This window comes from Ursus americanus, chromosome 20 (genome assembly GCF_024610735.1).
Source record: "Ursus americanus isolate L20-20 chromosome 20, mUrsAme1.1.p, whole genome shotgun sequence".
Taxonomy (NCBI): domain Eukaryota; kingdom Metazoa; phylum Chordata; class Mammalia; order Carnivora; family Ursidae; genus Ursus; species Ursus americanus.
This window is the reverse complement of record NC_142146.1, coordinates 46,911,574-46,935,737: the sequence shown is the minus strand read 5'-3', so window position 1 is coordinate 46,935,737 and position 24,164 is coordinate 46,911,574. Positions and strand designations below refer to the sequence as shown.

Genomic DNA, 24,164 nt, shown 5'->3' with positions numbered 1-24,164 from the left:
TCATAACAGATCCCCTGTCTACTTGTTTGCAATCTCTCACCGTGTCAGACTTTCTTTTTTCAGGTTGGAGGTTTTGGTCACAACTTGAAGTTAATACTTTAAAATATTTTATGAGAAGCTAAATCATGTTGGCAGGACCAGGTTTGGAAAATGACCTGAAGTTATAAGTATGTTCCAAATAAAAATGTTTAAGATATTTAGATTTTTACTTGCAAATTAAATCCGTTCACTAATAGGTCAATTTGGGCCATAAATGGATGGTTAAAGTGCAGTTAAAGCTTTGATTTTACAATTCAAGGGACATCCCTGATGACTACATCATCTGGGACGTCAGACAGGTTTCAACTTCCACATCATTCTGATGGGAGGTGGATTTCTGGAGCGATGGCAGGCATGTAATGAATGTATCCTTTCTGACCTCCGCCAGGCTGTACATACGCTAGACTCGTAAAAGTATGCAATGTTTTACTAGAAATCACAAAGAGCACGTTGTCTCCTTGCAAGTGATCTCTTGCTGAGATAACAAAAACACAAAGTTATTGTAAGTCACACTACAGCTACATTGTACACAGATGTCTCTTGTCCTAAGGAATTTTAAATATAAAAGATGCAGGCACTGCTAAACAAAGATGGTATTATAGTTTCTATCAATTACATAACTTAAGGGATCAAATTGGAGAAAGAAGGAACACTATTCCAGAAATTCTGCATGAAGAATAAGGGCATCCTGAATTTATAATATATTGTGGGATCAAAACATTCACCTGACAGATATTCTCTTTATGGAAATGTTTTGATGGAATGTGGCTACCGTATCAACACAGGTTATGTTCCCTGGGGCTATCAGCTGCGTGACTGATGGATCTCATTCTTGATTATGGTACAGAGAAAGCATGAAAAAGAATGAAATGTGAGGGTGATCCCTGACGACTATTATCTACCAAAGGGCAGGACCTGACATATGTTTTCTTCATTGCAAAGTACCTGGTACATGGTAGGTGCTTGTTGAACATATCCAGTAAAGAAAGGGTGATAGCATTTCAGCTTGATCGCTGGTGCTGATATCAACCAACTGTATGACATGTATTTAAGCATTTAATTCTTAGTGTTCTCATCTCTAAAACTGAACTATCAATACCGGCCTCAGTGGGCTGTTTTACAGAATGAATGGAACCATGTAAGTGTAAGCACCTAGCCTCGCACCACAATGCCTGGCATACAGTCAGTATTTGGTAAGAGCTTATTGGGAACAAAAATGCTAGAGATAGTTTAGTACTGGGCTAAAACAGAAATTAATTTCATTGGGCTATTCCTTTATCTACCACCTTTATCCTACTCCCCTTTGAAACTTATTGATCTTTGAATTTAGCTGGAAGAATTCTAATAGCTCTATTTAACTTAATGATACCAGTATATCCCAACGAAATCCTTACCACAACACCCTTTATCCTAGTATCTTGTGGCTCAATCTATAAAATTAGCAATTGAGTTGTTAATGAATTAGAGTAATGATTAGACTCTTGGTGAGTGAAGTATATTTAAATTACCACGGCAACTTAAATTTGTATCTCTCAAAGCTATTTTCAGATGGTAGTAGTAACATATACCAAAAGTGAAAAAATAATTATTAAATTTGTAGATAAAAATGAAATTCTAAAACAAATGTATAGTTCCAATATTATAAAATCATGGCTGAAAAGGACTGTCCTTTATTTATGTCCTTACAAATTTAATCCTAATTCTGCTCTTATCATGTAAAAATATAGAATTTGTCATGGAATTTCACCTACTTTATTTGATACATGTTTCTGTGATTCAGTTTCCTTTCTACTAAAAATATGGAAACTTCACACATATTAATTTAGACAATTCCACAGATTATTTCACACTTGTTTATTCTGTAAAATATTCTCTAAATTTGAGCATTCAGCAAAGTACTAAAACATTATATCTATATCATTTCTCTTTCTATATGAATATTATAGAGAGACTTTTTTTTTTGGAGAAATGAATACATGCAATTAGCCCATGGGAAGGTTAAATGAACTACTTTTTTGGTTTTATTTTAACAATATCTAACCTACGGTTCTGAAGCAGGGGCAATTTTGCTCACCAGGGGACACCTGACAATATCTGGAGACAAGCTGGGTTTTAAGAACTAAAGGTTGAGAGCACATTGCTACTGGTATCTAGTGAGGAGAGGTCGGGGATGCTGCCAAGCTATAGTATACAGCGGTCCTATAATATACAGGACCGCCCCCTAGAGCAAATATCTCTCTGGTCCAAAATGTCAGTGGTGCAGAGGCTGAGAAACCCTAGTCCACATCCAAGTCACTGTAATAATATGCCCTGCCGAAACTGGTATACTCTTTTGTGGCATTAACCTTGAAGTTAGAACGATGCTGTATGTAGGATTTTAAGACAAACACAGTGTGCTATTTTAGAGTAATAAGGCTAAGTTTTTTGAATCTTTATCATCAACTTTAAGCATCTGCATCAGTGATCCCTATTAACACCATCTCTGACACAATCTGGAAGCCCGTTGACCCTGCCAGTGGATCCGCACTGCAGTGAGAACAGAGAATTGAAATGTGAGGAATGGGTGCTTTTGTCAGAGTGGCTGCAATCTGCAAGTCAATCAGGCTTAATTGGTCCAATAAACAAAAACATTACATCAATTATAAAATCTCCAAAATCACTGTCATGTTTTCATTGATTAATTCCTACTCATTTACTCAACAGAAAGAGTTTTGTAGCAAGAAATAAAATGCTTTAAATCACATCCAGTACACTGCAAAGCCAGGTGTCTAATTATAGCAACCCCTCCTCTCTCTCTCTCTCAATCTCTCTCACTTCTTCTAGGGAGCAATATTAGCTGCAGAGACTACTAACTCCTTATTGTGAGCTACATTTTAAAATTTTTGTGTCAGTTATCTCAGGGGAAAAGGTTTGAAAGAAAATAAAATTGGTTCTTGGGTAAGAAGCATTGGTTGAGGTATCAATAATTTGGTTAATTTATTAAATGCACGATAATTAGCTAACCCTGCCTTTAAATCACTTTTACTCTTTGAGTTATCTCCTATTACAGCAATATTTAGTCTCCCCAAATCAAAAATACTAAGATCTATCCATTTCTCAGTGGTTTTCAGGCCAATTTTACTAAAACACAAATCTGGTATCTGCCACTACCCAACCTGAATCATTCAATGGTTTCCCATAGCCTTAAGTAAACATTCAACTCCTCAGGTGAACTCACAAAGTCCCTGGTAACCTGGGCCTTCCGTTCCGGCCCTGTGCCTTCCCTTTCTTTCGTAACTGCCCCTTAGCAACTGTCATTCCGGTTATACCACACTGCTAGCAGTGCCTGGAACATTTCGTATTTTTTTCAGGCTTGACTTGAAATACACTGATGCTTCATCTCAAGTGTGCTTTATCTCTTTTTATCTGCCTGGTTTACACCTTTATCCTTATCCTTCCTACCAAGTATATCATTGGAACTACTCAGGAAGCCTGGCCTGCCTTCCTCTGTTTCCGTAGTATCCTGGGGACCTCCATCAACGAGCATATTCCACTACACTCTCTGATGATCTGCTCCGTGTCCTACATGAGACTGATTCTTTAAAGGTAAGGAGTCTCATCTGTGAAGACGCAGAGCCCCTGGCAGTGGCTGGTATAGAACAGATTATAAACATTGGTGACTGAGTCAATGAATGGATGAACGATGGTACTTTCACAGGTCTGGCTATATGGGTTCTTTTCTCCACCGACAATGGTAACATTTTATTCTCTCCTAAGCACCCTCAATTATGTACACATTCTATAATCAAGCTATCTACTCACTGAAGCCTTCAAGGTTCAGCTTCAGTGTCTGTTACAAAGTAGCTACGTAATAAACATCTGATGAATGAACAAATCAAGAAATGAATCCTTAAAAAGTTGTTGAGTATGATTAACCCAAGGACAGAAGGATCTCAGTAAATGCTGACTAGCCAAAGGAGGGGATAATGTGCAAATTATTTCTTTCTGGATTTGGGAAAACAATGTGTACGAACACATAACTCTACTTGGCAAATCCACTTGACTGATACATGCATATTTATGACACCAGTATTGCGATTCTGCTGGGTTTGGAAGTTTTCAAAATAAAATTTTGAGAGGAAAATGCCAGCAGCTATAATAAATGTACCTGCAGAAGGGTCAACAGAGTGTTATGAGAGCCCCAAGGAGAAGAATGAGAGGAACCCCTACCCAGCTCTGAGAGCAGATAGGGCCAATTAGGGAAGATGTCACAGCAAGGGATTCCTGGGATGAATCTTGAAGGACAGACAGGGATAAGGAAAAGGAGAAGAGAAGGAGATTCCAGGATGGATAAACGACCTAAATGGCATAAGCCGGGAAGACACTGTTTATATTGCATTTCTATCAAGTCAAAAAAGTTAAAATGTGTGTTAATACTACCACAGAGAATTACTGAACAGATGTACAATTTTTAGGTATCACTAATCTTTTTTTTCTACTTTGTTCATTTTATTTATTTATTTTGCTTTTAAATTATATTTTATTATTTGTTGATTTAAAAAGTAATACATACATTGAAAATAATTCAAACTTTTACTATTTGCAAGTATTATCTTTTTTTTATTATTATGTTCAATTAATCTTAAGCAACAGGGTTTGGGATACAGGCGTGGGGCCTGTGTTAAGAGTTTTTTACGTGATGGTATATAACACAGGAGCTGTCTTTGCATCAAATAAATATGAACAATCTACTGGAGGACTGAAGAAGTAATGGAATACTAATATGATTATAAGCATAGGCCAAGGACCTATTCAAGAAGCGTTAGGGTGAAGATACTTAAAAAAAAAAAAAAGACAGAATAAGCATTTCAGAAATTAGAGATAATTTAACATGTGGACATCATTAGGGTCCTGGGCCAAGGTACCTGGTTGCCATGACAGAGCCAAAAAAAGCTACAGAAAACTTGACAAGCAGGTATCCTGGGAGAAGCTGAACACAGAGGAAAAGGCCAGTGTTTCCAAGAGGCAATCAGATTATAATTTTCTAAATCTCTCTTGGGAATATGCTCTGAGTATTACTTGGCCTTGAGTTCTATAGCAGGAGTCTGGACTGACTGCAAATGAAGCCAAGGTAGGTACTGTAAAACAGGGGTATCTTACCTAATGTCTGAACCCTCTTCTGGCTTTTTCATTTACCGTGAATCACTGAAGAATTTGCTATTTGCTATTGGATAGAAAAAGGAGCCTGGAGCACATGTGGAGCGGTCACATTCACCAACCGGTGGAGATCCCTAGAGCCACTGCTGTCTTGTACTCCACGCCTCTCAGAGCCCAGAATGGCCACTCCAGGGTTCTGTAATGCTGACCCTCCGGGGATGGGTGTGAACCTGTTGGCACGCGCTGGCATTAGCTGATTGGGGCATCTCTTCTCAACTCCATATTCAGTAGCCTTATATTGATAGCTTGAAATTAGTCATGGGATTACAGAACTTAGCAAACAGATCAGCAAACTGGACAGATCAAGGTGGTTCTGTTTTCCCCCCACAGAGAGCAGGTTGTTAAATATCTACCAGCATACCACTAGATCCAACCCATCTCGACGGTCAGAAACCAACAACACATCTCATGATAAATAATAACTAAAAAAGCTCAACAATCTGCTAGCAAGCAAATCAGTTTGGATTCCTCTTATAAATCGAATGATTTGAAATTTGCATTGTCATCTGCCCCACTCAAGTGTCTAGATCAAAATATATATGCATATATAGGTCCTGCTAATGTCAACTAAGAAAGAAGCAAAAACCATTTCTTGCTTATACATGTTTGAAGTCAAATGACAGAACAGCTAGACAAGTCTAAATTGTGTTATTCTGGGGATATAAGGTTTTAATCTCTGGGAGAACTATCAATCTTTGTTCATAAGTACTTTGAGATTCAAATTGTTTTCCCTTACTTTTGAGGAATTGATCATCTTTCTATACCATATATATGCATTAATTTAAAATAACCAGATACCTTTTATAACTTAGAGACGAACCGATGCGGATCACTCAATTCTTCTGATGGAAAGGACAGCTAAACTAGTCCTGTCTTAGGCAATCCATATCACAAAAGAAGTAAAATATGTTCTATCAGTATGAATAAAAAAAACATGAAAGGGGAAAAAAATGTCACCACTTGGATATCTCAATTCATCTCTTCATTCCTAAGAGCAAAGGAAAGACACCTATTTATCAGGAAGAAAACTAATTGCACGTGGATATTTCAAAGTGAATGAGACACATATTTTTTCAAATACCTTTTGTGGTCTTTTCTATTCTTTATTCTAATGAGTCACTTAAATCCCAAAAGGTAATTTTCAACTCTACTTCTCTCCTCAATCATTTGTCTTCCCACCCTCCCCCCCCTCAAAACAGGCACACAACAATGCTAAGAAGCCGGTGATTGAACATTATACTTAGAATCTTCATCAACACATCTGTTTAAATGTGAATAAATGAAAAGTATCTTTAATCAAATATATCAGTAATCAAAAACACTGGCATATTTGCAAGTAGTGAATTAACCTGTATATGACTTAATATTTGTTTAAAAGTTTTTAAATTCTTGTTAGTTAACACGCAGTGTAACATTAGTTTCAGGTGTAGAATTTGGTGATTCATCGCTCACATACAACACCCAGTGCTCATCACAATATAAACTTGCATATGACTTTAAAGCTCCATGAATCACCATCTGTCTTTAAAGTTTAATAATTCCTCCTTTATACATATTTTGACCCTTCATGGGATGCCAGAAGCTATTCTCAATGATATGGCATATGAAGTTAAATATTCTAAGTTAACAAATTCTTTTTTTCTTAAATACGGCCTACAAAAATACTTGTTCCTTAATTTATACACATACAAACACACCTCTTTAAGAAGAAAACTAATTGAACATGGACAAGTTTGGGGTTTTTTTTGTTTGTTCGTTTGTTTGTTTTTTAACTTCTCGAGTGTTTTCTGCTTCCTGGATCCTGTGGATCCCCACATTTCTAATTCCAATATGAGTTCTCTTTGTTTTTCCGCCACCATCCATACGTGCCCTAACACAGGCCAACCTTATTTCTAACTCTTTGCATCTCATTGCGATGATCATCTTATGTTATCTCATTGAAGTTGAGATTCCCCTGATCAGTCAGGTTACTCATTCAAATGTCAGTCTACAATCAGGATCTATGGGAATTGTAACATAAAAAAGCAAGAATAAGACGGTTAAATGAGACACCATTTGAGATTCAATTTCTCTGACACTGTTTTCTACATATCCTCCCTCCTGTTCCACACCCCCCCCCCAAATTAAACCACCACACATCCTCCCAGAACCTTAATTATCACATTACTAAAACAAAAGTAGTCTTTAAGTATTCCTCCCATATGGGTTCAGGGGGACTCCCCTGCTCCTACCAGACTCTCTCTTAGGGATGGGAACCTAACACCAAAGACAGTGTGTGAAAACTACCACTGTTTATGTTTACATAACACATTATTATTTTCTATAATCCTCACAACAGCCATTGGAAGTCATCCAAGCAGATGCTCCTACCTTATTGTAGAGGTAAGGAAGCCAGCTTTGACATGCGAAATGTCTGGCCAAGGATCATATATTTAATGAATAGCAATGGTCTTAACTATAATCAGGTCTGCTGAGAATTGACCAGCCTCCTTCCTGTGTCACTTTTAAGGACAGTAAATAATACAACTAATCCCAGCTACCGCCCCTGAGAACCTCTATGGGCAAAGTACTGTACTGGGCTCTCTACAATCATATTCTCCCAGCAGCCTGAAAAAACAGACAAGACATACTTAGTCATTCGGGACTGCATGATCTCTGCTTAGAAAATGTGGAAAGTGAAGCCCCAAAGGCACAACGATAGTAAATGGTAACTGTGGCGTTAGAACCAGGTCTTCTCATTCCTTGGCTGTCTCCCTAACATAGGACTATAGTTGGGACTTTATGCATGGTAATATCACAGAGGAAATGTATGACTTTGTGTTAAAATATATTTGGGGAACTGTATGGGCACACACACACACACACACACACACACGTATACACATACACATACCTCCTTTGGGTTAGACAACAAAAATAACTGTATTGTTATAGTTTTAAAAATTAAAAAGAAAATCATTTTGATAATGTTAGTGTTCTGAAAAGTATAGTAACATTATTTTATTCCACATAATAATTTCAATTTTCCAGGTAGCACAGACATATGCCCTGTTAGAGGGTCCCACTTCTCCTAGAGCAGATATCACGAGCAGCTGAACTTCTGATCCTTAAAAATTACAGAAAAAAAGGGGAGCGGTATCTGTAGAATATCTAAAACTAGGACAACTTTTAAAGGTATCCTTCGTCAGGCAAACCTGGTTATCACGTAGTTCTCTTGACACTAGGCACATTCTAGCATTGAGCTGTTTCTGTTAAGGAGCAGATACTGGTCAAGCTATTTTATAAAGGGGTGACAGGCTGAACTCACAGCGGTTTCACGCTGCAGAGGCATGACAGTGAGAAGGCCACTAATCAATCTCAGAAAAGAACAGAGGAATAAATTCTTTCGCCAGTATTTACATAGAAAAAGTATGCTGGAATACCTGCTTATTTTAGTCTGAGACTGTAAAAATTGTATCCGAGCATAATGAAACATAAACTAGGGAGACTGTTGTCTTTCTTAGCACACATTTTAATGAATCAGAAAAAGGTTTCATAAAGCTGTGACAGCAGACGCTTGTCTCCTATTTGTCACCGACCCATGCTGTTCTGCGGCACTAGATTACAGCGTGTGTCGCCAGCCAATGGAAGAAACAAAGCTTTTCCATTTCACACCACTCTGGAGTTCTTGCTTCTTCCCATGAGAAACAAAGTGTCATGAAATTGAGGCCCAAAGCAATTTTGTATATATTTGGGGGGTGGGGGAGAAGGCAGGCAGGCTCTTCTCTGTGCTGGGGAGAGCCGCAGAGTCATAACGGCCACTCCTATTACTGCTGTTCGTCAATTCACGTCGGCAACAAGTGCCGTGCTAACGGGACCAGCTCCGCAGGGACTCCCTCTTACTCTGAGACGACTCAAGCCAAACACACGGCAAAAAAACATGACATCATGTGCTGCTTCTCCATTCTGTGCTCTTGATTAAACTTACTAGAATACTACAATCAGCTAGAAACAGATCAAATCATTCTTGGAAACAAAGTCACATTTAGTGGCTAATTTTTGGGTTAAATTGGCTTTGAAAAGTATATTCTTTCATAGAACAATAGGAGAATACTCATTTTCAGCATAGGAGTCTAAATTTTGGCCAATAACAAATAACACAGTTCACCCAGCAGTATCACATCCTCTGCTCGCTAATAAATGATGGCATTTTTCTAACTGGATGCTCATTGGACAATGAAAGAAAATAAAATCTGGACAAAAAGGTTAATTCTATAATCTCATAAGACTTCAGTGTTTCAAAACTTCATTATATCTTAAATAATGTACACTTAAATATTTTATGCTAAAGCTAAAAAGGAAATTTAGGCTCAATTTCCAGGATTATCAGATGAAGAGTAATAAGCCAAAGTTTAAAATATTTTGCTTCCTTTTATTCCATCAATGTCAAATTATATTCACTCTGTAATTCTTATTTTAATCAAAACTTTAAATATTTATGTCCTAATTACATAATCCTTGGGATTTAAATCTGCAGAGCAAAACTAAAGGGGATATATACAAACTCATTTAATCCTCACAGCAGCACAATAAAATAGGTCATGTTATTGTCCAGTTCCTTGACGGAGTATGGGAACCAAAGGAAATTGGGCTCCCATGTCCTAGCACCAAACCCTGATGCTATGTTGTCTCTCAGACACTTGGCCATGGATTATTGTTCTTTGTTCTGTCTTGTTTTGGTTTATGTACATACTTTCAGCAAGTTATTTGCTCATTCCTCCACTCAATAAACATGTTCTCAGCACCTGAATAAGCGCCAGGCTCTGGAGGAGTAATGACGAATAATACACAAGGTAGGCCTCTTAGTATAACGGTCCAAGTCTGGGGAGGGCAGCAGACTTTGGATGAAATGATGAAATTCTACTGACAAAACTGCTGAAGTGATACGTAAAAACTCCTAGAGAAGCAAAGGTTTGGAGAGAGTCATTTAAAAACTCTGAATCTCACTTCCCTCAACTGTAAAGAAGGCAGAAATAACAAGTGTTAATTCTGAAGAAAATAACTGTAAAACCATGTCAACTTGATATTAACTTCTTTTACACCGTATAAATATGCTTGGTTTCACTCTATAAATGATGGGCTTGGGGGCAGACATTTATTTTTCACATGGTAAAACACATAAAATTACAGTGAAGTAATTAAGACTATAAAACTCCAATTTAGGAGATTTGCTTTATAATCTTAAAGAATAAAGGGAACTTGAGTACAGAATTAAGCTACAGAAAAATCGTATATCCCTTTCATTAATCTGTATGATCTTCCACCTGAATATATACCCGAAGTACTTGTTTTAATAGCAAAGCAATGACTGCAATGCAACCATTTAAAACATGAAAAATTTAATCCACTTATGGTTAAAGTCTCATATTGTACAGACTGGGAAAAGACACTATGAATAAAAGCTATTGTGCATTCCTCAGTCAGCTGCCTGTCAATTACGCTTTTGATCAACAATTTTGTCTATTGTCTACATCTCTCTCATTAAATGAATCTACATCTAGGCATCTAGGTAGCAACCAAATTACTTCCTTCATTCAAATTGAGGGACTAAGTTTTCATTTTAAAAGATCCCTAGCGTTCACCCTAAGGCAGCTAAAATTTATGTCCACGCTGATTTCTCATCTTCTCCAATACTTCTACCTATGTAGCATAGGCCAGGGACTCTTAATTCTGAGAGGGCTAGCATGGGTGGGCTGCAGAGATCTCATAAACCCCTGAACTGGCCTGCCAGATTTCAGGGTTAAGCGCTCATATGCACTCTATTTCAGAACTTCTACCAGATTCTCAAAATGAACCATAAACTAAAAAGATCTATCTTCTTCAGGAATTAATACAAGGAGATATAACAAGGACTAAATAAGCAAAAAGCTATGGAATTAATATTTTCCACCTGAATTCACTAGCGGCATTCACCTCTTACCCATCCACCTGTCCCATCATGCCTTCCAAACAATATGAAGATAAAAGACAAAGCAAAACACATAGTGGCTTGGTCAATTTCTATGCACTGTTCTGTGTAAGTGCCCTGGAAGCTTCCTTTTCTAGCCTCTGTTGTGATTAAGTTGGTGCCACATAACTAATTCTAGCCCAGGGACCCTGAGCTAGTTTAACCTCTGAGATGAGTAGAAGCCAATGTCTTCCCCCATCTCTCTCTGTCAGAGCTTCAGCTACCTCGGAGGTCACATGTCGGAGGAAAATGGAGCAAACTTAGATCCCAGAGTCACTGGATAGAGGAGTGCACCACTGAGTTTACGAGAGCAAGAAATAAATCTTTGCTGGAATTAGCCACTGAAATTGGAGAAATTGGAGGACGGGGGGTGGAGGTAGTGGTTGTTATTCCTATCAGCCTATCATGACATCTTCAAATTGAAGATAGAAAAATCTATCAGTTTACATCTGTCTATGCATTAATTAAAAAGGAGGAAGCTGTTTACTGCAAGTGTTATTTCTATATTTTTATAAATTACGCATTACAAGATAGACTTAAACTAGTTTATTTAGTAACATATACCACATAATCCAAAAAGTTTATGTCCATGAACCTCCCTAATAAATAAGGATAAAACCTAGCTTAATGTCCAAATCAAAACAGATATGTGTCCGTGTAGTCATCCAGGCAACAGTAGAGAGCATTCACACAACAGTTTCAGCCGCTGTAGACGCAGAGTTAAGGGTGACAGTCTTGCTACATCCCAGAGGACTTAAATCAGTAAACAATTACAGTAGGAACCGGTATGGGGTGCTATGAGGACATCTCCCACACACGGGAATAAAACGATCAAGGGAGGTTCCCCAAAGGAACCGTTACTGGCATTGAGTCTAGAAGGAGAGGTAGTAGTTAATTAAGAAAAGAAGGGTGGCAAAGATTTTTCATGAGAAAGTACAAATGTGAGACAGTGAGATGTGTGTAAAAAAAAAACTGCAGGGAGGCTGGAGAGGAGAGTCGAAACTGATGGCTGTTTCGGGGTAGCTCTGAAGAGGTGGGCCAGGGCAAAATGGCGCTTCAATTTAAAATTCCAGTGTAATTAAAGGAACTTCTCATGCTTTCCTGGGCGCTTCCAGGAGACAATAAGATGTTTGCGCAACTGCACAATAGTCATGATCATTCAGTGCTTGAAAAGATTTTGGATAATAATACAAAAAGATGAATATATGAAAATTGTCATTAACCACATTTTATTCCTTTAGATACATCATCTCACCCTTCAATTTTTCCTTCTTCACTTATCTTGAAGAGAAAGAAAATGAAATATTTTCAGGAGGAATTATAATCAAGTGGCTTACATTATAAACTTTACAGCTTTACATAATTTAGAAATTTAAAGATGTAATATTTTACTTTCAGTATAATATTGAGTCTAAAACCGTGAGAATGGCAACCAGTTCATAATCTCTCTGTGACTATGGAGCTCTACTTAAACAACAACAACAAAAATGGATCAGCGATCATTTATGTAAGAGGTAAAGAAAGTGGATTAGTAGTAACCATAAAACAAATAGTAACATACTATAAACAGAAACATATTTACTCTATTTTTGCTAAATGGGAGGCAGAGACAATCTTTCATTTTTTGCTTCTGCTTAGAATTATTTTTGCTAAGAAAGAATCAAAAAACATAATTTGACTATTCTAATTAAGGGATTTATGCCTAGAGTGTGGATCAGACCAAAGTTAAAGACATAAACCTAATCTTATTTGGTTGATATAAACAGTGGTATAAACCACAGCACTTAGGCAAACATTTGCTTTGCAAATTTTTGTCTTTTCATAATTGTTTTTTAGTCTAATGTTTCCACTTTCTACAATAAAGTTTGGTTAAAAATTTCATCTGGCTTTGGAAGTATCCACTTGAGCTCTAAGTTACATTTTGTTATATTATAACTTTCTCAACCAGGAAAAAAGAAAGTTTGCTATAATAACCTGCCCCATTCGTTTAAAATTGAGAATCTGTCTTAGAAACAGATTTTGAGGTTCACAAAGATAGCTAATTATAGCCTTCAGCCTTGTGCTTTGATGGACAGGCCAGGTTACAAGACCTTTCCCCTGACAGCACTGGCTTGGGGGGTTCCTGAAATCCATGAGGGGATCATATGGAAAGGGATCACAGTAAACAATGTATATACACGCGTGAAACATGTTTCCACCCCCACAAAATGTACAGTCAAGGTGAGAAGTTAAACTAATGGATTTAAAAAGCAAAGGACAAAAAAGTGTCAACATAAGGCAGTGAGCTACCCACGCAGCACACAAGACGGAAGTAAAGGTACAGAGGAGGACCTTCTTCAATCTGACTCTCAGGAAGTGTTTGGTTCTTCTTGCTTCCTAAAGTCAGCCTCTCTACCCATTTTTTTTTTTTTTTGACCCGTTCTCAACGTCTCAGACATATGGTGCCCTCCGTTACTCTACTTTAAGGAATCTTTTATTCTTCTCTTCTCCACTGGACTCCCGTACCTTCCTTTGTGGAAAAAAACCACATTTCCATTGGAGCAACACCTCTAGCTTTCTACAACAATCCTCTCCTCTGCTGAATTCTCTAGCTGACACCCACTTCTTCTCTTCTTTTTGTTACTGAATTTCTTTATAGAGTTGTCTAAACTTGTTGAGTCCTCATCATATCTTCCAACTTACCAGTGACTCATCTTCTTGGAATCTGTTTCGTGCTGAGGAGTCTACCTCCTACCTCCTCCCTTTCAATTATACTCAAAGTGCTCTCTCAAAGGTTACTGCTGTCCTTTTCACTGCCGGTCAATGTCCTTTCCTCGTTTCTTGTCCTATCTGTAGCATCTGCACCATTAACTACTTCCTTCTTTCCTCTTTGGCCTTTCTTGTTCCCTGCCACTTTCTTTGACTTCTCTCCTTTCCGGCTACTGATTAGACAGAGATGAACTAAGATTTGTCACTGCAACCCTTCTCCCCCCCCCCCCCATCCATTGTCTCTCTGAATATAACACAGCACTATCCTGTGACACAGAGCTATCAGTGCTAAGGGAGTGGCTTTCAGATGCTTTCTCTGTAAGTTCAACTACCCAACCATATCAGTGATCTACTCCCTGCTTACTCTCTCTCTAAAGAAAGAGAACACATCAATTCTAACACCTGTATTTCTTACATTGGCAAACGGCAATGCCCCATCCCTGATCACCCAAACTATAAACCTCAAGGTCATTCTCAGCTAACTTCCCTAGCTTTCCTGTTGAGAAATGAGGGATAAAACAATAGCGCAGTTCAAAACATTTACTGTGCACACTTTTAAAGTACTATTTTTTTTTTCAAAGCATCACACCAATTTTCCTGAAATATCTTTGAGTGGGCTATATGATTTTATTGTTCAAGATGGACTACTATGAAGTGGGAACTAAATAATTTCCTATTATTAGGATGACTAATAGATTAGTCAGAAATGATATTCGGCTTTTCTAGTTCAGTAAATGCCTCCAGGCTTCGTAGCAATAGTAAAAACTTTCTACAGGAAAGCTCAGATGAAATCAAAAGCTAGTGTTTTGATAAGCTGTTCATTCAGAAGTGCAAGTTTCCATTCGATTTCATTTCTTTTTCTACTTTTTTTTATCTTTTCATTTCTTAATATGCCATAGATATAATGTTACATTAAGTGATTCACTTACAAAATAATAAGAAACAAGTTTCCAGTTGTTCTGCTCACTCAAGAAAGCCACTAATGTTTGCATTTTTCTTAAATATTGTTTATATGCTTTTCCAAACTATGAAACAAGACACTGTAGGTAACACAAGTCAAAAACTAGCTCTATAAATTAGTACCAAGATAAATAAATGCAACAACTAGCAATAATTACATAGTAAGCCCTGAAGAACTGTTATTCAAGTATTTTCAAATGTCTACAGTGTGTGTTTACATAAGTACTCTATTTAGCACAAGGGATACATTCCAGGGGAATGAGCCCCATGAGAGGGCATGATAGCCAGTACTTGGGCTGATGTGAGCTTCCTTCACGGTCCGCAAAGGCTCTTCATTTCTCTTCGAATTCCCACCTCAGTTTATTTCTGCAACCCCCGTTTCTGTTCCCAGGCTGTGGTAAGGTTCATTATGCTCTCCATAATGTCCCAAGACTTCCAAAAAGCCTCCATTCCATATTAATATTTAACTTGTTTCCTCAAACCTTTTCTCCAGCAGTTAAAAACCTGCCATGATAGTACCAAGCACAATGCTTTTTTTATACAGCAGACATCCAATATACTTTTGGGTGTTGCTGCTGCTGGCTGAAAGTTTAAAACTATGTAGTGTGTGGTGCTCCTTTAATAACAATTGCCATAAAATCCAAATGAAAATAGGGATGGAAAACACACTAAATTCTTTGAAACCCCTATAATTTTCTTAATCCATTTCTATTTATTTTATTTAGAATGCGATTACATGGATCAATGTTTATTTTTAGAATAGTACTAACTGCCCTTTTGCTTAGGGTTTGTGTTTTCTCATCTACTGATTCCCCAAAGCTCTATAAATGGAGGGTAATTCAACCTACAAAAACAGTATCTTATAACCTAGAAGGTTCTCATCCTACTGTAACAACTGGCTGTTACCACAGGAGAAAATGAGGAATTTCACTCAATTTCTCTCAGTTCCTTGTAATATTTTAAAATAACTATTTTTTCCTAAAAATAATAAATAAGAAGAATGTGTTACTACTAACCTTATCCATTCATTCATCCACTCACTCTTTAATTTTCACCAACACACACTCATTTATTCAATAAACACACATTGGCTTATCCAGCTGTTTGAGGAAATAATACACTTTGTTGATATAGCAAATTCTACATTCTCTAGTGTTAAAAATACATTTTCTCCTTAGGGGAAGGTGCTTGCTTTCCATACCTTTTCTTTCTTCCCATTACATGCATTTTCTCTCTTGGAAAATTCTTTGGACCAACAGAAATTGTTTCATAATTTTAGAATAAATTTTAAATATGACCTTGGCTTTTACAATTTATGGCTTATCTTGAAGGAAAAGAAGAGTCTGGACTCTCCCCCACCCCCAACACCACTATTCTTTCAAACAGATTAAAATTTACACCAGCAATTATATTATAAAAACAATATTCTACTTCCAATTTTAGTGTTCACGAGAGTGATACACAGTGTGTCATCAGTGGGCAGGATTCTGGAAAAAGGCTTACTTTTCAGAGTTTACTTTTAAACTTGGATTTACAGTGCTTTTCAGATAAATGAATTATTTCACAAACAAGATGAAGCAGAGTTTACAAAAGGTGCTGTGCCGGGCATTATCTCCATTAGATTCCATTCCATCCAGGGAGGCAAAATGACGGTATGCTTCCAAGGACATGTGATACAAAGTAACATGGTGATTAAATGCGGACCTATCCCAGGAAACTCACTAACCAAGTCAAAGTCCAGTGCTCTGTGCACAGCCTTCTTACATGACTTTTACTCTTCTTTGTCGTAAAGCTCTTGACTCCATCAAAAGTGCCACAAACATTACAAACTTTAAGTAGAAACTGACCCGATTACATAAGAATTGGTGGATTTGAGTGACAGGTAGAAAATGGCCCATTTGAAGTCTTAAACATGAAATCTAACTTTAAAATATCTTTCAAATGGAAAAGTACAACTTAAAAGTAATTAAAAGATAATAGTTACTCAATTTGAGGTCCTATTAATAAAAATAAAGTGTCAATTCAATCAGTATTTTTCAAGTAATTTACTTTGAATCTGTTACTTTTCAACCCACTAAAGACATTAAAAAACAATTTCAGTTCTCCAATGCACCTAAAATCAAACTTTCCTCCAGCTGAGATGTTCTGTTTAAAGGGCTCTATTTCCACACAATCTTACTATGGTATAGTGAGGTACCCCTTTGTTATACGGGAGTTCATTAAATGTTTGTTTGCGAATATATCAACACAATGTCAAAATGAAAATTACTTAAAAGAAAGTATAAACTCAATCCCTCAATCTTGGACTCTGAAAGTACAATACAGATGACTTATTTTCTTAAAGTAATTTTAGTTAGGGTATTTGGTGTGGGGTCTAAGACAGTGTCACCACAACTATTGTGATCATTTGTACACAAGAGGTTTCCAGCTAGGAAATCAAGAATGGTGACAATGACCAAACGCTGCTTTCGTTAGAGCGTTTTCCCTCTTCGTGCTGACCCTTTCATTTCCAGTGACAAAATTCTCCTCGAGGAGAGACTGAGCTGTTTTGATTTGGACCACTGGCTCTCATGTTTTTTAAAAAGGGTAAAACAACAGATTAAAACTGCTAAGAACATATCCGGGGCAAGGTTTGGAAGGAGAAAAACTGGTACTCAGTTATCTCGGTTATTTCATGTGTACGGGACTTCACAAGGAGTTTAACTTTTGCTAGTTCGTACATACTGCTTCAATAACATCTCTAACGTACTACCTAATTAAAACTCACATGACGAATGGGCGAGACAAACTAAAATCAGGCACTGGGAAATAACAGGAGAGAAAAGCCAAGCACTGCTAGGGTGTTTCCACACACAACTAGTACGCTCGACCCTCCAGAATTCAGGGGCACAACGCCATAAAAGCAAATGATTAGAAAGGATTATAGGGAGTTAATATGCAACTCCTGTTCTGGTGTGAATCTTCTATGGTAAAAGCAAAAGCCTGTGTGTGCGCCTTTCCATCTCTACACGTGTTTGTTTGTACAGAGAGAGAGCGGGAAGAGAGGGACAGCAAGAGGGAGGGGCCAAGTTTGCAGTCACACCGGAAAAGAAAAACACAGGAAGACCCCAGTCTCTACAATAGATGGTATATATGTTAGTGGTGATTTTGCCACTTTGGACTCAATTTTTGGTTTACCTTCACATCGATGCGTATTTTGCAAAGCAAATACTTTTAAATGTGCAATGACTTAGCACGTGATTTAAGAGTTTGCTCTTGAGATACTAGGGGAAGTTCCACACTCTCTTAATATTATAGAAGCACTACTGTAACATATGGTCCTTTTCAAATTAAGGAGACACACATGTTCGCAGAAACATTTGGTGTGATTTTAACTCTCGGCTGAAGTTTTCTCAACGGCCGTCCCTCAGGAGGCCGCACGTGGTATCCTGGCCCTGACTGCAAGGAGCTCATGCGTCTGCCGTATACTGTGCCAAGTAACGGCGAGACCTGCTCGGATCACCTAAAAACACCTTTATGGCAATTTAAGTATCAACAAAAAGGGTTAGGTTTAGCACTAAGAGTAGTTAATTTTCTTGTTCTTTTCAGTGTGTTTTAGGTTTTTAATACAGACTTTGATGGAAAGATGTTTTCATCTTATTATTTGAGGGAATACATACCAGAAGAGGAACAAAATTTGTAATTAAAAAGCCTCGACGCTTTACAAGTCATCCCCCACAAATATTCAGCTTTTAGAATTACACTCTGACTTCCCACACCATCTGCACAAGCTCTTCATTATGTCCATGTATTACAAATTACAACTTCACAATATTACATATTTAAAACCATATTTTGATGGCTTCTTTATGTAAGGTTACATGTATATCAAAGATGTCTTTACAGATACATTTTCCCTCAAGTCTCTGGCACCAAAACTGAGTTTTTAAAGCTAGAAATACGATTTTTAACTGTATGAAAAGCTAATGTAAATGCATTCCCATAGATTTTGATTCTTTAAAGTCTTTTCTTTCAAGTCTTAAGTTTTAAAAACTCGGAATACTTTATTCCTACATTCATTAATCAGGCTACACTGACAGCTTCAATTCTGCCAGATCCCTAAACCAGTCATTACAAAGACTGTGTACACTCAGCTTCCTGGTCCACCACCAGGATCTGCCTCAACCCTTCCCTCTGTCCCTGAGGGAGCCCCAGGCACCCTACACTTCCTGCACTGCAGCCCTGCTTTCCAATCCCTTTGGTGGCCACGATATCCTTAACTGAGTTCTTCTTTTACTTGTCAAGCACGCGCCAAGCACCCACTGTTTCCCAGGCCCTGTGTAAAACACTGCGAACAAGTAGAATGAATGTCTCTTGACTTTAGGAAGTCGAGAATCTAGGAAGGAAAGTCCCTGGTCTGACTAGCATTCAAGGCGAACCCTTGACACTCAACTTAGCCCAGGTTAACTCACTCTCCCCAGAACTACAGCCCCAGCTGCTGGTCTGGGTTCTGCTTCAAAAAAGAAAGAATACAAGAATGATAATCCTACCATCTGCTTAACCAGGACGATTCTCTTTATTCTGGTGACACTGATGCCAGTCCTTGACATCACCCCAGGTTGACAGAAGTTCACCTACCTTCTGGATGGTACAACCACTCCGTATTTGGGTCAGTTCTGATCTTTGATGCCTTTTTCCCCTTTCTCCTCTGGCCTGCCACTGCGGTAAAATGTCTTTGACAGGGAGAACATACAGATTCTGGGAGAATGGAAGGACATCTAATCACCCAAGATCCTATCCATATCTAACACTGCATGGGTTTCTGATTTTCACAAACCACGCATTTCATTCTGTGAACATACTTTATTTTTAAATATTTACATCTCTATCAATTATTATCGGAGGTGCTCTTTAATTTCTATCACTTACTGTCCGCAATCATGCAATACAAGAGATACTATTATTAGCTTCACATAGAAATGAAGAACTGTAAAGGGGTATGTAATTTACCTAATATCACACAGTTTGTATGTGGCAGGGCTGAAATTCCAATCCTTGGAAGCTTTACCTCTGGAGTTGTCTCTAAACCACTGAACTATTATGCTGCTTTCCCCATCAGCATACACGGCATCAAGATTTATGCCTCATAAAAGGGTATGAGTACGTATGAGAAGTAGTATCAGAGTTCAGAGGCAGCATGAGTTTTTGCTTCATGGTTCCTGCTGTTGCTGTTATGTATGGAAAACATGTATGTGTCCCTGTTTCATTTGGTTTTCAGACTTGGGTCTGAATTCTGACTCAATCACTTTCTAGTTGTGCGACCTTGGGAAAATCACATAATAACATCAACAATTTACTGGCTATTTTCTATATGCTAGCCACTGCAGTAAGTGCTTGGCATACGTTGTCTCATTAAATTAAATTAGATTAAATCTTCATAAAAACTCTGACAAGGAGATGATATTCTTCATATTTTACAGCATGTGAGACTACAAACTAGAGAGTAAAAGAGCCAGTGAGTGAACAGTATTCCAGACTGGGTTGGACGGAGGCTCAGGCAGCAGTATCTTGATGGCACTATGCCATGAAAAGGTTAGGACTGGATTTGGGAACTAGTACTCACGGCTGGGGTAACAACTAATTAGGACCTCTGCTCATTGTCCACCAGTCCAGACACTTCTCATTCTCTCCAAGAAAGGACAGGAATACACGGGAAAGAGTAAACAGTGTGAACTGAGAGGTACCAGTCTTATGAGTTGAGTGATGGCAGAAATAAATACTCAGGGATCATTATGACGGGGATTAAGAACCTTATTTTGAGAACTAGCCTAAGACTTCTAAGACTTTCAGTGAACAAGTACTTCATATTTTTTTTCTGAAATAAGTGTTATAAATTCCTATCCCAAAAGCACTCCAGCTGTTTTTCAAACTGAACTTCCTAAAAAGAGCATTCAGAGCTTACATTCTTAGTTTTTCTCTTAAGTCCATATTGGGTCCTGAGTCCATCTTGGGCATCATTCAAGGGGAGTGGATTACAATTATACCTCCCAAAAAATTCACATTAAAGGAGAGTGGGCCTGGCCCTATTAAATGATGATAGGTATCCATTCAAGTCAGGGAGAATTTGGATTTTGAAGTAATAATTCTAAGTCAGGCAACCAGAAAGCACTTAATAAATATATCAAATAATTTCACATACATATAATTATTGTAGCACCGAGAATGTGCACTCTTTCTACTTTCATGATATCATAAATAAACAGCTATCTTTAAAGATGCAAGCTGAGGGATTTTTCAACTTTGGAAACAATGGAAATCAATTGAAATTTTTTTGCTTAGAAACAGAAAATGAACTGCCTATATATACATGTAGGTGTAATCTTCTCAATTTTAAGAATTTAAATTCTCAGAAACTTGTCAAACCTACACGATCATTAACTAAAATAAATGGCATGCCAGAAGTTCAATACTCCCTTCAAAGAAAAATATTTATTGATTCTTCTGCTGTACTTTTCAAAATCCTCATATAAGGAAAGCCACTCTAAACAAGGCAGAAATAAAAGGGCAAATCTAAAGGCCTCAATCGGGCTACACTGCAGAAGTGAGCCCACGTTTATCAGCCATGATCAGACGCACTTGCAGAAAATCACTTTAATTCCTAGAATCTATTCACTGCCCTGCAGACACTGGAAAGACGGCCGTTCGAACGGACCACAACTTTCAGAAAGAGCATCACACAGAGGCAAGTGCCCCGGATTAGAATCCAGTGATTTGCATTCTGGTCTTGGCTCCAGGCTTAAAAACTGTGAATTAGCAGTCCTCTGTTTCCTTATCAGCAAAAGGGTCATTCTATTATTTACTCAATAGATTTTTCTATTCAGGTAGTGGCTGACAGCCTCATGGCACCAATATTTTATATCATGCACCTTTTCTGTACATCCTAAAAAAGAAATCACTGAAGTCTAAATATTACTGTACTGAGTCCAGCTTATGTGAAGTTACTTTGCCCCTTCAACATTAAACACAGTGGATACCACTAATTTATTGTGTTCTGTTAAGAATATTTTAAGTAACTTTACAGTTTTAAAATAATTTTGTAAATAACTACAAAAACATCAATCTATCACTCTATCTTAATATTTGATTATATTAAGTATATGATTAACATAATAATCTGTAACATAGTATAATATGATAATTATATATGTTGTTTCAATTCTTGTCCTAGAGGAATATAAGAATTCTAAATAAACAGAAAAAGGAAAAGGCACTTCATAAGCCAACCTGTGAATAATGCAAACTCCTGGCTTGAGACTGTGCCTTACATTTTCAAAAACTGTAAACTCATTATAAATGGTAAGATTTAAAACATTACAGTATTCCTTTTCTGTTTTTACATATGAAATCAATTACCCAATTTAACGCACTAGGAAGACTTCAAAACATTCCATTTACTTATACTTTTGGGGTCTAGAGGAAATAAAATTGGGATATTTTCAAGTGTAAATAAAATACTTTGTTGCACATCTTTTAGTTTTAAAAATAAGCATCTGCAATAAGCACTATCAAAGAGAAGTCTGATTCTTCATTTTCTACAGCTATTAGTAAACAGTCTTCTTTTTCATTTTTCAAACCTCAGTTACATATTTAGTTACTGAAATGAAGGAGTTTCAGTGTGACAGCTAATAGCCTGGATTCCAACTACAGGGAATCAATTAACAGATTGAGTCCATATGGAAAAGAAAACAAAGGAGAAAAAAGAAGACATGAATGGAGAGCAAGGCCACGGAAGATCTCACACTAGAAGAGCTGCCTTAACCTCCCTTCACAGATCAGTGCTTACGCACAGAGGCAGGGTAAAGAATAAAGGGTTATGAATAATGCTGAAGAGATGATTTGTGTTGTTCACTCCAAGATGCTGATGATCTCTCGCCCCCACCCCCCACACACACCCTTCATCCAGGTTATTTACACGGAGTGATTTTTTTCCCCCCAAAAATTAGGGGTGGGGAATAGTTCCCTATTAAAAAACCAAAAATAAAGCCCTAAAAGAAAAAATACTGCTACATTTAGAATGCTAAGCAGTGATTTTTGACAAAGGACAACAACGTACCTTTGCACTACCACGATCTGAGCAGCTCTTCCCATTCCTTCTGAATTAATTATGGCTTTAGAAATTTGAGATTAAAGAATTTGAGGGTATAATAATTGAATGTTTCTGGTTTTGAACATTACCAGGTAAATAAAGTACAGGCTTTTGGAAACATAAATAACTTCTATTTTATTTCTGTCTTTAACTGTTTCTATTCTTGAGATTTCTCTTACTGGATACACAAGGCAGATTGTGAAGGAGAAAAGAAGTGCTTCATAGATTCCAATCCAAAGAATGGAAAAAATATTTTTAAAAATCTATTTAATGCCAAGTTTAATATAAATAAAATAGGTTTTATTTTATTTTACTCCTAAAAGAAGTGTTTTAGTAAGTAGTTACCCAATCTAACAGTCCACATTAAATCCATGGCTATAGGTTTCTAGCTTTCAGAACAGCTTCCTGGAGAAGTCAGAGTCTTACCTTTACATATCTTCTGCAGACGTTTCTTGGTGCTCTGAAAAGTCCTGAGGTCTATGTCAAACGGCCATTCTCTTGCTCCCAGAGTCTTAGGGGCTTGGAGAAATCCCAACACCTGCTGCTACCACTGAGTGTTGAGGCTAGAAAAGCTTTAGGGTTTTGACAGCAGGATCACTGAGCCACAGCCAAAGCTTGGGAAGCCTTAACAACTGAAAGCAAGTGTAGAGGGCAACGTGGTACCCAGCACGGGCTCAATCGTAGCAGCAGGGGGAGGAATATTCCCGCCCTCACAAGGGTATAGAGGCAGCCATCAGGGAACCCAGGCTCTGTCAATGGACAGGGCAGAGGAAGTGGAGACATGACCACACAGCACGAGACCCTGGGGGAATGGAACAACTAGCACAGAGCTCAGGTAGCGCTTGAAAAGAATCACCCAAATTCCCCGACAGAACACAAGAAGCAATGGCAAAATGCAACGAAATACATGGAGACAGGCCATTCTAGCATCCCACGAGAGAGCCAAAAACACTGTTGAGGGGGGATATGGAGCTCTAGTTCTAGAAAGAAAAGTAAGGAAGACACATTACAGTATGCCTACTGTATTTGAGCTTAAAAATCTAACACGTGACATAAAAATGCCTAAATCCTGTCATTATCACATTCATGTTAAGATAAGGAAATTTACAA

The 24,164-nt window shown here is 37.7% G+C and overlaps 1 protein-coding gene across 24 annotated transcripts in view; it reads right to left on the bottom strand.

The window, feature by feature from the left end:
* Positions 1–24,164, bottom strand: part of MBNL1 (muscleblind like splicing regulator 1) — a 196,859-nt gene that overhangs the window by 81,448 nt on the left and 91,247 nt on the right. The window contains exon 3 of one of the 24 annotated variants that reach the window (XM_045812478.2): positions 23,481–24,034. The exons of the other annotated variants lie outside the window; for them this stretch is intronic. The gene's annotated coding sequence lies outside the window, so the exon portion shown is untranslated. The remainder of the gene's footprint in view (positions 1–23,480; positions 24,035–24,164) is intronic. 24 annotated transcript variants of the gene reach the window in all.